At 47.8% G+C, this 12,629-nt stretch overlaps 1 protein-coding gene across 3 annotated transcripts in view; it reads right to left on the bottom strand.

Moving 5' to 3' along the window:
* ralgps2 (Ral GEF with PH domain and SH3 binding motif 2) overlaps positions 1-12,460 on the bottom strand; it is a 49,706-nt gene extending 37,246 nt beyond the window's left edge. For 2 of the 3 annotated variants that reach the window (XM_056415517.1, XM_056415519.1), the window contains exon 1: positions 12,317-12,460. The gene's annotated coding sequence lies outside the window, so the exon portion shown is untranslated. Of the gene's footprint in view, positions 1-11,811; positions 11,992-12,316 lie in introns of all 3 variants that reach the window. The other variant, XM_056415518.1, reaches the window with a different exon arrangement.
* Between the last annotated feature and the right edge of the window lie 169 nt (positions 12,461-12,629).

The raw sequence follows: 12,629 nt of genomic DNA, 5'->3' as shown, positions 1-12,629 counted from the left end.
GGCTGATATTCTGGAGGAGGATCAGGAGAGAACATTGAAAATAAGTGACTGAAGAAGCAAAAGAAGGACGACTGCACAGAGCTAAACAACCGCGGCCGCTCATTCAAAAGTAGAGAGACTGTATTTTAAATTATTTCTAAAAACGCGACAATCAAATAGAGTATTTGGCTCTCCGCAATTAAATGAACGCGATCGGTTGCGACGTCATCGGCCCTTCGACCGCGCCGCTCGACCGGCTCCTCTTTGAGGTTCAGACTCAAACACGTGGTGCTGGCGGCGGTCCCAGGCGGCGGTCCCAGGTGGCGCTCGGCCTCCTCCCTTTGAACGGGGACAGGATGTAAATCCATCGTCACCCCCGCGCTCTCCCTCCGGCCTCACAGCGGCTCGATGCGTTTGAAGAGCAGAGGCGCCGAAGTAGGTCAGTGTGTTGAGCCGAGCCGACAGCGCATTAAGCTGTGCCACACACACACACACACATCAATCTGGTGATTTAAGAGGCAGATCAATGAGGAACTTTGTCCTCTCGTAAACACATCAGTTATGTAGAGATGAATAATAAAAGTCTCTTCCACAAAAGCATGAAAAACGAGACCGGGTCCCCGTTTCGAGGTTTCCGACAGACCCTGAACGCACCGAGGACGGTGCGCTCCGGGAGAGGAGGAGATAAACGAGGGTCCACTCCTCCACGCCGTCTTTATCCAGATGGAGAACACACACTTCCAACTTTGGGCATAACTACCAAAGAGCCTGTTTATCTCGGCCAAGAAGACCGCCCAGGAGAACACTATTGATCTGGAGATAACAGGGTCACACACACACACACACACACACACACTGGAATAACCTTCACACACACAGGGACACGTCATGTGGCTGCAAATCACAACCGTTCGATCCACAGTGGCACCGTCTGGTGTGTGTGTGTGTGTCAGAGACCAACACCCTTCATCCGCAATAACTTGCATTTCTCAATAAAAACAACTTGCTGAATTTGCTAAAATGTTGTGTTCTTGCCCAAGACTCTCTCCAACGGGTCCTTCCGAGAACAGGGTGTTCCCACCCACACACACAGTTTACTCCACACTACGGCTCCATCGACACACAACAGGAAGTGAGAACGTAGCTCTACATTAAAAATTCACACTTCCAGACTTAACGTCCATCCGATCGTCGGAGCAGCCGGAGAACACGGAGACAACCAACGACGCCACATCGGTTGACAGTAAAAGCTTTTTTCGTTTAAATCAATAGGTACTGAACCCAGTGACACACACACACACACACTGTGCTCCAGCCTCCTACACACCGAGCCATCAGTTCATGAATATTTAGGCCCGTCGGCGACTGGAAATGAGCTGAATCTCGCTGGAGAAACAGAGCCGCCAAGTGGGTCCTAAATGAAATAAATAAACAGCTGCATCGCTTACTCTGAATCAATTAGAATATAATACTTTAGAATAACCCCCCGATCAGCTGATCAATCCCATGCACAGCTGATGATGCTCTTTGTCCCCAGGAGGACCATCAAGGACCCCGACGTGACCCGAGAGGAACGAGCCGAGCGTACAACGTCGCCAAATCAACCGCTCCATTATATCCGATGACACATTGTGTGCGTCGGCCGCCTCGCTCCGGTCGTTAGACGCACAACGAAAGCTTGATTCCGCTGTTCAAGGCAAACAAAAGAAGAAAAGAGCGAGCACGAGCGCCTTCATTACCGCCACCAGGTCTGTCCGCCGGATGAACAGCTGGAAGTGATATATACGGGAAGTCAGTCGTGTCACACACACACACACACACACACACACACACACCTCTGTGTGCCTTGTTAGAAAAATTCCACTGGTTCTAAATCGTGTCGTAGCAGCAGCGCCGTGGGGTGTGATTAGGCTTCTTTTTTTTTTAAAAGATACACTTCTCCCTCTCTCTTCTCTTCACTTCTCCCTCCATCCCAGCAGCACAGCGGGTTGATAATTAGAGCTCAGGCCGTATACAGACAGACAGCCAGGGGGGGGGCGTCAGCCTTTTATCCTGGCACATGTGGCACTCTGCAACCCTGGCAGGGCGACGAGACGCCGCGTTGGAATCGGCAGTTTCATTGAACTGCCGTTGAAATACATTTTATTTATATATAAAAAATATATATAAATAAATATAAAAATATATATATTTTTATCGGCAGCATCGGCATGAGGAGAATATATTTCTGCCTTTCAGTGTCTCACTCTGCATCAACCTCCCCCCACGCCCTCCTTTTTAATATTTAATAAAGCAAGGTGGAGTGCAGATTGACTCGTAAGCATTTAAAAAGATTATATGGATTTCTTTCTGGTTGTTTGACCTGACAGTTGTGTTGGTACGCGGATTACACAACTATTACTTATGCCATAGAGCAGCGGACCGACTGGAGGGAGAATTGATTCCACATTGTGTGGAAAACACCTTGATGGTAAAGTAATGACACTAAATGTTTTAACGCACACGTCATAGAAGATGAGGAGAGAGGTTCTCCTGCCCATTGAGTGTTACCGCGGAGTCAGTGATGTCAGCTGGTGACACCAGAGCAACACTTCCTGTGGTGGCTTTTTACAATAAAAGCAGCCGCAGCTTTTATTGTGGCGGTCACGTGAAACCGAGAGCGAGAGGCTGGGAGTGGAGGCCTCAACAACAGCTGCAAGTTTGTCTGCTGCTGAGATTGAAACCCACCAAATATATAACTTTAGCATTTATCCCCAAAGACGAGCTGGTGAATGCGCCCGAAACCACAATGACGCCGAACGATGTTTGCAATAACTTTCGGTTCTTTGTTCTCGCGGTTCGAGAGGCGCTTCCTCATCGTGCTCTTCCTCTCAGAACACGCTTCTTCTGCCTTCCCAGGGACGCCACCGCAAAGACAGACAGGCAGGCAGGCAGATAAAGAGAAAGACAGAGAGACAAAGAGACAGACAGACAGACAGAGAAAGAGATAAAGAGACACACAGACAAAGAGATAAAGAGACACACAGACAGACAGATAAAGAGACAGACAGACAGCGTTTTCTGATGACTGAGTTCCGGTTGCGCCCTCTGGGCTTTTGAGGGAGACACTTAAGACACATGACATGCTGCAACCTGACAAACATACACTTATGCAAGAGCACACACACACACAGCTGAAGTCCTGGGACAACAATACCTTCTTTCTAGAACAAACAACGAGCCTCTGGTCGTCCTGCCCCCGTCGGCCTAAAGGTCAAACAGTTCTTGTGTTACTTTTAAAATGAAACATTTGTAATTTGATCCCAGCGGCGCGTTGAGGCCGCGTGACGAGAACACAAAGAAACGGCACGCCGCTCTCAAAGTTCATTATGAAACTGTGGCGGGCGGCCGCGGTCCAGGTGATGAAACGGGAAAGTCAGAAACGGCCTCGATAACAACAAGCTCCTCCCACAAGTTAGTCTGTCGGCGTTTATGTCGGTCGACTCGGAGAAAACAATGACCGACAATATCTCCGTGAGCCTTTTTGTATTTAAGATTCGTCTCGATCCAGAACTCGAGTCACTTTGAAGCTGCTTAACCGAGCAAGACTGAGAAAACAGGCCCCCGTTACAGCTGAACACACACACACACACACAACTTCCCCTAACACGGCATTGCCCCGTCTCCAGGGTCTGATCAAATGACCAATTACAACTTAAACAACACACAAGTGAGCCAAGAGGGACAAGCAGGGGAAGCATTGAGGAAGGAGGGAGGGAGGAAGAAATGAAAGAAGGAAATGAAGGAAGGAAGGGAAAAAAAGAAAGGACATTAAGGAAGGAAAAGAAGGAAATGAAGGAGGGGGGAGTGAGTCAACTTCACAACACTTGTGAGATCCAGCACTTCATCCAGAAGCTGGTCATCCAACGAGGTCAGAGGTCACACGTGGCTATCAGATACTTTTTAAAGAGAACTCTCTTTGGTCGTGACAGACACAAGAGGGCCCGATGCCGGCCCACTCGGTTCTCTTAACTCACTCGTATGGCGAGTGCTCACCGTTCCCATCAGATAGCGGCCATGAAAGATGGATCGTTTCATCTTTCTCACGAGGCAGAACAATGTCACACTGTGTGCTTCTTCCAGTTCGGGTGTTTGAGAGTGAGAGGGGGAGGGGGGAGGAAGGAAGGGGGGCTGAGCCTGCATCCAATGGAGGAGAAGCAACAGCTGAGACCGGAGAAACAGCTGTATCTCTTCAAGGCCTGCACTCCTCTTGTCCTCCCTCCTCCTCCCCCCATCCTCCCACAATGCAGCATGGCCAGGGGCCACGACCGGTTCCTCCTCTGAGCACGAGTACAGGCAGGAGGCATGTGCGGCTGGACGTTCATCTATTCACTACAAATAAGAGACTTTGTGTTTCCAGCGGCAAAAACACACACAAAGACACGCACACACCCTCTTCTCCTCCCAAAATCCACCCGGCTTTGTCAGTTTCCAACTATGAGATAAAGGTAAAACATTGAGGTTATTCTTCTACATTAAAAAAAAAGGCTCAACGAAATGTCCATCAGGTGTTATTGGGTCTGAGTTGAGTTTTTGAAATGCTATTTTAAAGACTATTATGAGCACATGTTTGGTAAACACAAGATTTAAAGTGGGGCTGTGTCTGTAATGAGTTACATTCAGACACATTGCAGATCTTTACACACATGGAAACACACGAGGAGCAGAGACACAAAACACCACCTGTCTGTCGTGTGGTGGAGGAAACGTTCATATGACGTGGGACGTCATAGCCTCCACTGTTTTTCCTCTTCAAATAGTATTAGGAATAAGGGAAATACAGTATTTACTTGGAGCCAAATATTCAGAAATGTACTTTAGATTAGGGCAGCGACTAATGAGTATTTTTAATAATTATTTTGCATATTATTTTCTGGTTTCAATCGATTCATTGTTGAATATCTTTGTATGAAAAGATATTCAACATGGTATACATAAAGATTTAAAAAGCAGGAAATATGTATATTCAAGGGTGAAACAGCATTTCTGCATAAAAGCGTACTTTTTTTTTTTATTACGTAAAAATTAATATTGATTAACTGATCTTTGAAAATCGACTTTAATGAAAACGTACACTTATGGAAGTGAATTGTCATTTTTCCAGTTTCATTTGTTTTCCATGTGAAGCACTTAGTCTAAAATGTGCTATATAAATATACTTTGTTAGTTTTCCATCTGAATTGTGTTAAGGAAAGTCTGCAGCGTGTCTGGGAGAAGCAGAGGAGTCTCACTGGAGTCACGCCGCAGGTCAGATGACGTCAAATACAGAAACTAATGAAATTAATTAACACCCAGTTTGACGGTTGGTGATGCTGAAGGGTGTGCGTATGCGTGTGTGTGTGTGTGTGTGTGTGTGTTTGTGTGTGCATGCGAGTGCACGTCTCTGTGTGCATGTCGAGACCCGACCTTTGGGGAGACCTGACAAAAGGAGACGGGAAACAGGTTGCCTCAGTCACACAAAACCAAACGGAGCACTTTGAGGCGGCACAGAAGCGCACACACACACACACACACACACGAGTCAAAGAAATGTGGGATGGAAAGGAGGAGATAAAAAAAGAAAAGAAAGCAGAAACGGTGCGGAGGTTTGGGACTTCATGTATATTTAACAAACAACAAAAAGGCCCAAAAGGAAACGGAGCAGCTGATCCGGTCCGAGAGCAACAGAACCTGTTGGCGAGCAGAAGAGAACCAGAGCGTCCGTCTGCATCTGATCCATCGTCTCTGGCACGGATCAGAACCAAGTTCACCGGTTTCCAGGACGCGGCCGAGGCTCCGCTCGGGGCCAGAAACACTCTGGGTTCAGGCAGATGAGGCCGTGAGGAGCGGGGCCCCGACGGCGGATCAGGACAATGTGGAGGGGAAGTGGAACGGGTGAGGCGGCTCTCCGCTTATGTACAATTGAGCCGTGTGTGTGTGTGGGGGGGGGGGGGGGGGGGGGGGGATCATGGCCTCGTCCTCAGTCTGCATCTGTCGAACAAAACACCAGAATAGTCCCACCAACATGCATTTTACTGAACACACACACACACCTCTGGCATATTTGAAAGGCGAGGTCACTCAGTCGGTGTGGTTGAAGTTCACGAGGTGTGATGGATGAGTCTGGGAACACGGCCGGTTTCTACTTCACAGCCGTACGGGAAACTGAGAGGTGTTCCTATTATTTTGGCCATGTTGTTTACATCTACGAGGGGACCCCAGGGACCCCCCCCCTCCCTCCATCTAAAAACCCACTGAAAGTCTGAATTTCCTTATAGACTCATGCCACAAAAAAAAAAAAAACTTCTCAATTACCCCCCCCCCCCCGCTAGGTGCGCGTCGGCGTCCCCTGACTTCGATCGTACGCACGCGTTCCAAGAGGAAGCTGCGAAAAACGGGAGGACGCGGCGAGAAAACAAATGCGATGGTGGCGAAGCGCCATCATAGAGCTGGTGCCAAAGCGAGTGTGGGAATCTGGGGTTGGCTGTCGCCCGCTGGCAAGCGCCGAAACCCCTCGCTGGGGGGGGGGCACTTTGAATGCTGCGTTAACAAACCGCGACTGAAAGGTCCGACTCCAGTCCCACCGGATCCTCTCAGCTGATCGGCGCCGTGACGTTTCATCGGGTGAGAACAGTCCAGAGATGCAGAGTCGCGTGACGCCGAGGAGCCGCCTGGACGTGGAGCGAGACCCTGGCGGATGACATTCTGCACCAAGCTGAACTTTGACCTCACCTTGACCTCTCGGCCTCAAACGCGCATGCCGGGCGGGCGGAGCCGATGCCGACCTTAAAACAGCGAGGGCGTCATTTTTCACGTTCTACATCGTGCGGCTATTTCTATTCACACGAGTTCTCTGGGATGTGAGATCGTGAGAAAAGAGCCAAACAATCAAACACACGAGCCGATGACGGAAAATAAAACGCCAGCTGCTCGTGTTCGTTCTCTAGCAACCGCCTCTGTGTGGGTTCTGTCTTTCTTTATTCTTGTTACCTTCGCATTGAAAATGCCGGAAGGTTATGTTTTGATCGCCGTGTATTTATTTATTTATTTGTATGCGTGTTATTCGCAAATCTCAAAAAGTATTGAACCAAATCGCATGAAATTTGGTGGGATGATTGTTTATTATCCGGGGACCAGTTGATTAGATTTTGGGATCGATCGGGTCAAAGGTCATGAACAGGTCAAAATCTTTCGCAGAACTCAAAAAGTATTGAACCGAATCGCATGAAATTTGGTGGGATCATTGTTTATTATCCGGGGACCAGTTGATTAGATTTTGGGATCGATCGGGTCAAAGGTCATGAACAGGTCAAAATCTTTCGCACAACTCAAAAAGTATTGAACCGAATCGCTTGAAATTTGGTGGGATGATTGGTTATTATCCGGGGACCATTTGATTAGATTTTGGGATCAATCGGGTCAAAGGTCAAGGTCAAGGAAAGGTCACTCTTTTTTTACCATAGCACGATACATTTTTGTCCAATTGGCATGCAACTAATGCCAAAATGTTCATAATTCAATGCCCAATCTTGTGATATGCGAAGGTATGCGCTCTACCGAGTGCCCATTCTAGTTATTAATGTTTTGATCGCCATTTATTTATTTGTATGCGTGTTACTCGCATAACTCAAAAAGTATTCAACCGAATCGCATGAAATTAGGTGGGATGATTGGTTATTATCCGGGGACCATTTGATTAGATTTTGGGATCGATCGGGTCAAAATCTTCTTTTTACCATAGCGCGGCCAATTTTTATCCAATTGGCATGCAACTAATGCCAAAATGTTCATAATTCAATGCCCAATCTTGTGATATGCGAAGGTATGCGCTCTACCGAGTGCCCGTTCTAGTTTATTATTGTATCTTTCTTCTCACGCATGCACGCGGTCGGCTGTCAGGCGCTCGCCGAACCTCACGTCTCCGACACCCACTTCACCCGACTGCCAGCCGCGTCAGAGACGCCTCGCGTATCAAAAAGTCAAACGCGCACAACGTACACGGCGCCGTTATCAGCGTTCCGGAAAACACGCGTCGAGCGCGGAGGCCTTTTCCTTCATCTCGCAGAGCGGCTCGGCGTTGTCGACCCGAGGAAGACGAAGGCGGCCCGAGCGGCGAGAGCCGTCGGGAGGGGAGAGCGCGACGACGTGCGACTCCGCGGGTTCCATCTGCGCTGAAGGGATGTGCCGGACATTAAGTTACCCTGGCAACGCCGAGCGCCGGTTGGAGGTCAGGCGGCGAGAGGAAGCTCGATGCGGACCCAAAACGCCTCTAGAATATGTATATAGCGCTCTGAGGGGGGGGGGGGGGGGGCTGCTCGTCCACTCTGAAGGGGAGCCAAAAAGGAAAGCTGCGCTTTATACACGAGGACGCACTCATAATGCATCAGGGAACATTTCACATAAACTGTGGAGGGAACATGATGCAATGCAGAGGGGAACAGAAACATCAGCGGAGAAAGACCAGGGGTTGAACTCGATGACGCAAACCAAGAAAAAAGCCCTGTGGTGTTTTAGCCCTTTCTCTTGTAAACACGCGCATCTGATTCTGAGAGGGGAGTTTCCTTTCTCTCACACACACAGATTTAATCTCCAACTAATCTCGTTGGCAGGCCTCGGACAGACCTTGGACGGTGCTCAGATAGATGAGGCGTCTCTGGGATTAGCTCGGCCCAGTAGGTGGAATGTGGAGTTACCTGAAAAGAAAAGGTAGCTAGAGTGACATTGAGGGGATTTTACATCAGGAAAACGTTGCAGACGGTCCTGTCGGCGAGACGTTCGCCGCGTGCAGCTCTCTAACCGGGTGGAGTCTGAGTCAGAAGAAGTGGAAAACCAAAAAAGGGGATTCTCTCGACATACGGAGGCCCGCATTTGGAAATAATTCAAGTTTAGTCTCCCTAAACAACCCGCTCGATTAGACAACGAGCACGGCCGCAGTTATCGGCTTATCTGAATGAACGGACGGCTGCTGCATCCGTTTCACTGCCGAGGCCAAAATGAGATCGTTCCAGTCCTGACGTTGTAAAAAAGGCACGCCGGTCATGAGTCCGGAGTGACCTCTGGGTCACGTGCTAAGTGTCGAGAACAGCAGCGCCACACAGCCGGAGCGAATATCAATATGGAGCATTCCTCGGGAGCGGACAACGGCAAATCGTGTGTTAGATATGGAGGTTTGAGCAGAGGAGAAGACTTTGTTTATGAAAAGAAAAAGCAGCCCAATTGTGAAAAGGGCATTAATTCAGCTTAAAACTAATTCTGCTTCACAGCTAATAGAGCAAGCCCACTCAAGTGTGTGGACATATGTACACACAGTGGCGGTTCGTCCATAGGGGGCGCTAGTGCGCCGCCCCTCTTAAAATGTGGACATGAAAAAAAAAGAAAAAAAAAAAAATTTCCTGTCAAAAAACATTATATGCCAAATCATTTAAATAGTAAATATACCGTGTTGACGCGCAAAATATGTGTGGGAGACCGTAAGCCCTGTCAACAACCACTTAAGTTAATGTGAAAAAATATAATATATCGCCATTATCACGGAGAGAAGCCCCTCCCCTTTTCGAGGCGCTGGTCTAACGTGTGTGTACGGCATCGATACAACATTTCAGTCGTTTTGGCAATGACCGGCTTCACATTGGCGGATGAAACTGAATCTTGGCGCACAAATGTGCACGCGATTGGATTATTCGGCAGATCAGAGACCCGTATGTTCCCTCAGCCCATAGAGCAGTGTTGCCAGGTCCGCGGTTTTCCTGCGGAATCGGGCCACTTTGAAGTGTTGCGCGGGTTGAATTTTGTGTCCTTGGTTCGGGTAGACCTATTTTGCATGCAAATTACATGAATATCTTTAAATAAAAATCCATATTTTAAATGAAATAATTTATTCATACCCAAATCCTACCAAACTGACTCCAGATCAGCACGTACACACATTTTATTTATGATAATATACTGTATCTAATTACACAAGGCCATTTTAGGACCTAGGTGAAATAACTTGAGGGAAAACTGCTTTTAATGCTGGCAAACTAAACATATGTTGTTACTTTGTAGATATTACAATACATTTGGCAATGATAGCAATGCTGTTGGACTTTAAAAGCAGTGTATATGGTTTGGCACGGGCATATTTTGAGTTCTGATATTGGGTTGGTTTTATCTCACAGACCTGGCAACCCTGCCAGGGAGCTCCACCTCCACCTCCACGCAGGTACGCGAGCAACATAGCTAGCAGAAGCTTGTTGTTAGCATGGCGTCGGTGACTGAAAACTCTGTGGTATCTCTACGCGAAAGACCTTTCAATCGACGGTCAGATATTGATAAGAAGAGGCTGAAAGAGTTGGGACCCGAACATCCGGAATTAAAAATTCAGCAGCAAATCGCTGACCGCGGGAGGACGTACACCCGGAGGTTCGCCTCAAGCCGATATGCTAACCGGAGCTGGTTAGTGGATGCTCCATGAGTAATTCATTTTTTGTTTCCCCTGTCTGTTGTTCCAAAGTCCTGGGACTGAAACTCTCTGGACTACAACGGGGTGAGGGATCTACAGAGCTTCAGACAAGTGTAAAGCACGAATCTTGCCGCAGTTATCTAGCTAAGAGCATGGAGCTAACTCGCTAACAGCTGTTAGCGAGTTAGCTTCATGCAGAGCAGTAGGAGACCGAACTGGCATCGAAACACAACGAAGAAGTTCTGAAAAACAGACACATTCCCTCAAGAATAATGAAACAGGCTGGTTACAGACATGATTGACTTTAACCAGAGAGTTATTGAGAAGTTTGCCAACTTTAAAGAGAGGAGCTACTTGTCTTTACAGTAGTGGGTCTGCTCTGTCACCCAATGTAACATGTGATCTCTTTCTGACTCTATTCTGCTCTGAACCTCTTTCATGTGAGGGTGAAACTCTTTTATTTTGCAAACCTCTGAAACCCAACCCCATGTTCCTTAAAGCTGCTCTGAACCTCCCATGCCCAAAGTTACAGTGTGTTGATAGTTGTTATTGGACAGTGTTGAGCACGCTGTGTTCTTGAAATAAAGCTTTGTTTTTTACTATATTCTACTCAAAACCTCTTTTCTTCTCATTGTTGAGTGCTATTTAAACTGCGCTCCCCCCCCAAAAAAAATTCACCAGCCGCCACTGTGTACACATCTGTGGATATTCAGACCCCGATAACCGATTCATTTGACATTAAAATGATCCACGTAGCTTCATCTCAGCTGCAATACAATCTAAGATTGTAGGTCAATAAACAGGTGGGTCTGTGTATATACTAGTTTTAATTGATCACCAACACTGCTTTAAATGTATATTATTGCTCAATAAATGTGATTACATAAAAAGGGCGGCAGACGGTTATCAGACACGTGTGCTTGCTGGATGTTTTTGATGAGATGAGTGCTTTTTATTTGATAGATTTTTTTTATTTTTAAAGAAGGTTTTTAATCATCCATCAAACTGAACATGGGGAACTTTCCCGGACTCGAAAAAATACCCTCAAGACTCACGTGGTCTCCCTCTAACCGCGATCAGCCCCGGCTGCTGCAGCTGTGCACGGTATTGTTCGTGGGTGAACCCACGCCACACCCAAAGCACCCCCCGGGTAGGAGCGACGGTGCAGGGGAGGGAGGAGGGGGGAGGGAGGGAGGGAGGGTCACCTCAAAGGCGCCCCCCGCATGCAGTAGGTATGCCGCGGCTGTCTGGGCTAACAGCACGGACGGGACATTAAGGACCCCCCGCTACGTGTCTTACCTAAACACTAAACACAAGCAAACTGTTTGGCCGACTAAAGTGGAGCGAACTAAAAAAAAAGGAGGACTCACAAATTGCAAACTCACGCGACTCTTCTCAAAAGGTGTCCACACTACCGGCACGTTGCGGCTCCTTTCTTGCTAGCTTGTTTCCAGTTGGGCTAACGTAGCTTCGTGGTCGAGGGAGCGCATGATTTATTATCGCCATCGCGTCAACACTCCTCTCTCGGTGCGTGGGTGGGGGCGACCCGCCTTCACGTGGGTGGAGGAGAAAAAGAGAAATAATAATAATGGTTTATATAAACATGTGTAGCTTCTTCTTTTTTTTAAAGAACAGGACAAGTCATAATATCGGTTCCTTGTTCCCGCCTCTTGATGGATGCCGATCTACTTTGATAACGGAGCATCCCGAGTGTAAAAACAAACACATCCAAAAAACCGTGCGCGAGGCTTAACCGTTAGCTAGCTCCCTCGACGGTTGGTGGTTTGGGAGAGAGGAGGGAGGGCGGGGGTGAAGAGGGGTTCAAAATGATGTCGCAAAACGATAACAAACTTCACACTTGTTCTGATAACTCACCGTTAAGTTCTCCGTTTTCCCTCCGTCTTCTTCGGGTATTCCAGCGAGTACATCCGAGGCCAACGGGAGACAGCGAACAGGTTTTTTTTCTTCTCCTTCTTCTTCTCTTTTTTTAGGCTCACGTTTAGGACCCGCCGATGCGCCTCCTCGCAACAGCTGTGTTCTGTTTTGAATGAGGGCCGAGGAGACGCGGCGGGGGGGAGGAGCTAAAGAGCAAAGGCGGAACGCGGCCCCGCCCATCAAGTCCTCAACACACACACGGATTATTCTGCAGTTCTCTTATGGACAGAAATACGTTATTTTTTCTTTGTGT

Source organism: Pseudoliparis swirei, chromosome 5 (assembly GCF_029220125.1).
Source record: "Pseudoliparis swirei isolate HS2019 ecotype Mariana Trench chromosome 5, NWPU_hadal_v1, whole genome shotgun sequence".
Taxonomy (NCBI): domain Eukaryota; kingdom Metazoa; phylum Chordata; class Actinopteri; order Perciformes; family Liparidae; genus Pseudoliparis; species Pseudoliparis swirei.
Note: the sequence above shows the minus strand (reverse complement) of the source record. Positions and strands in the feature narration are given on the sequence as shown.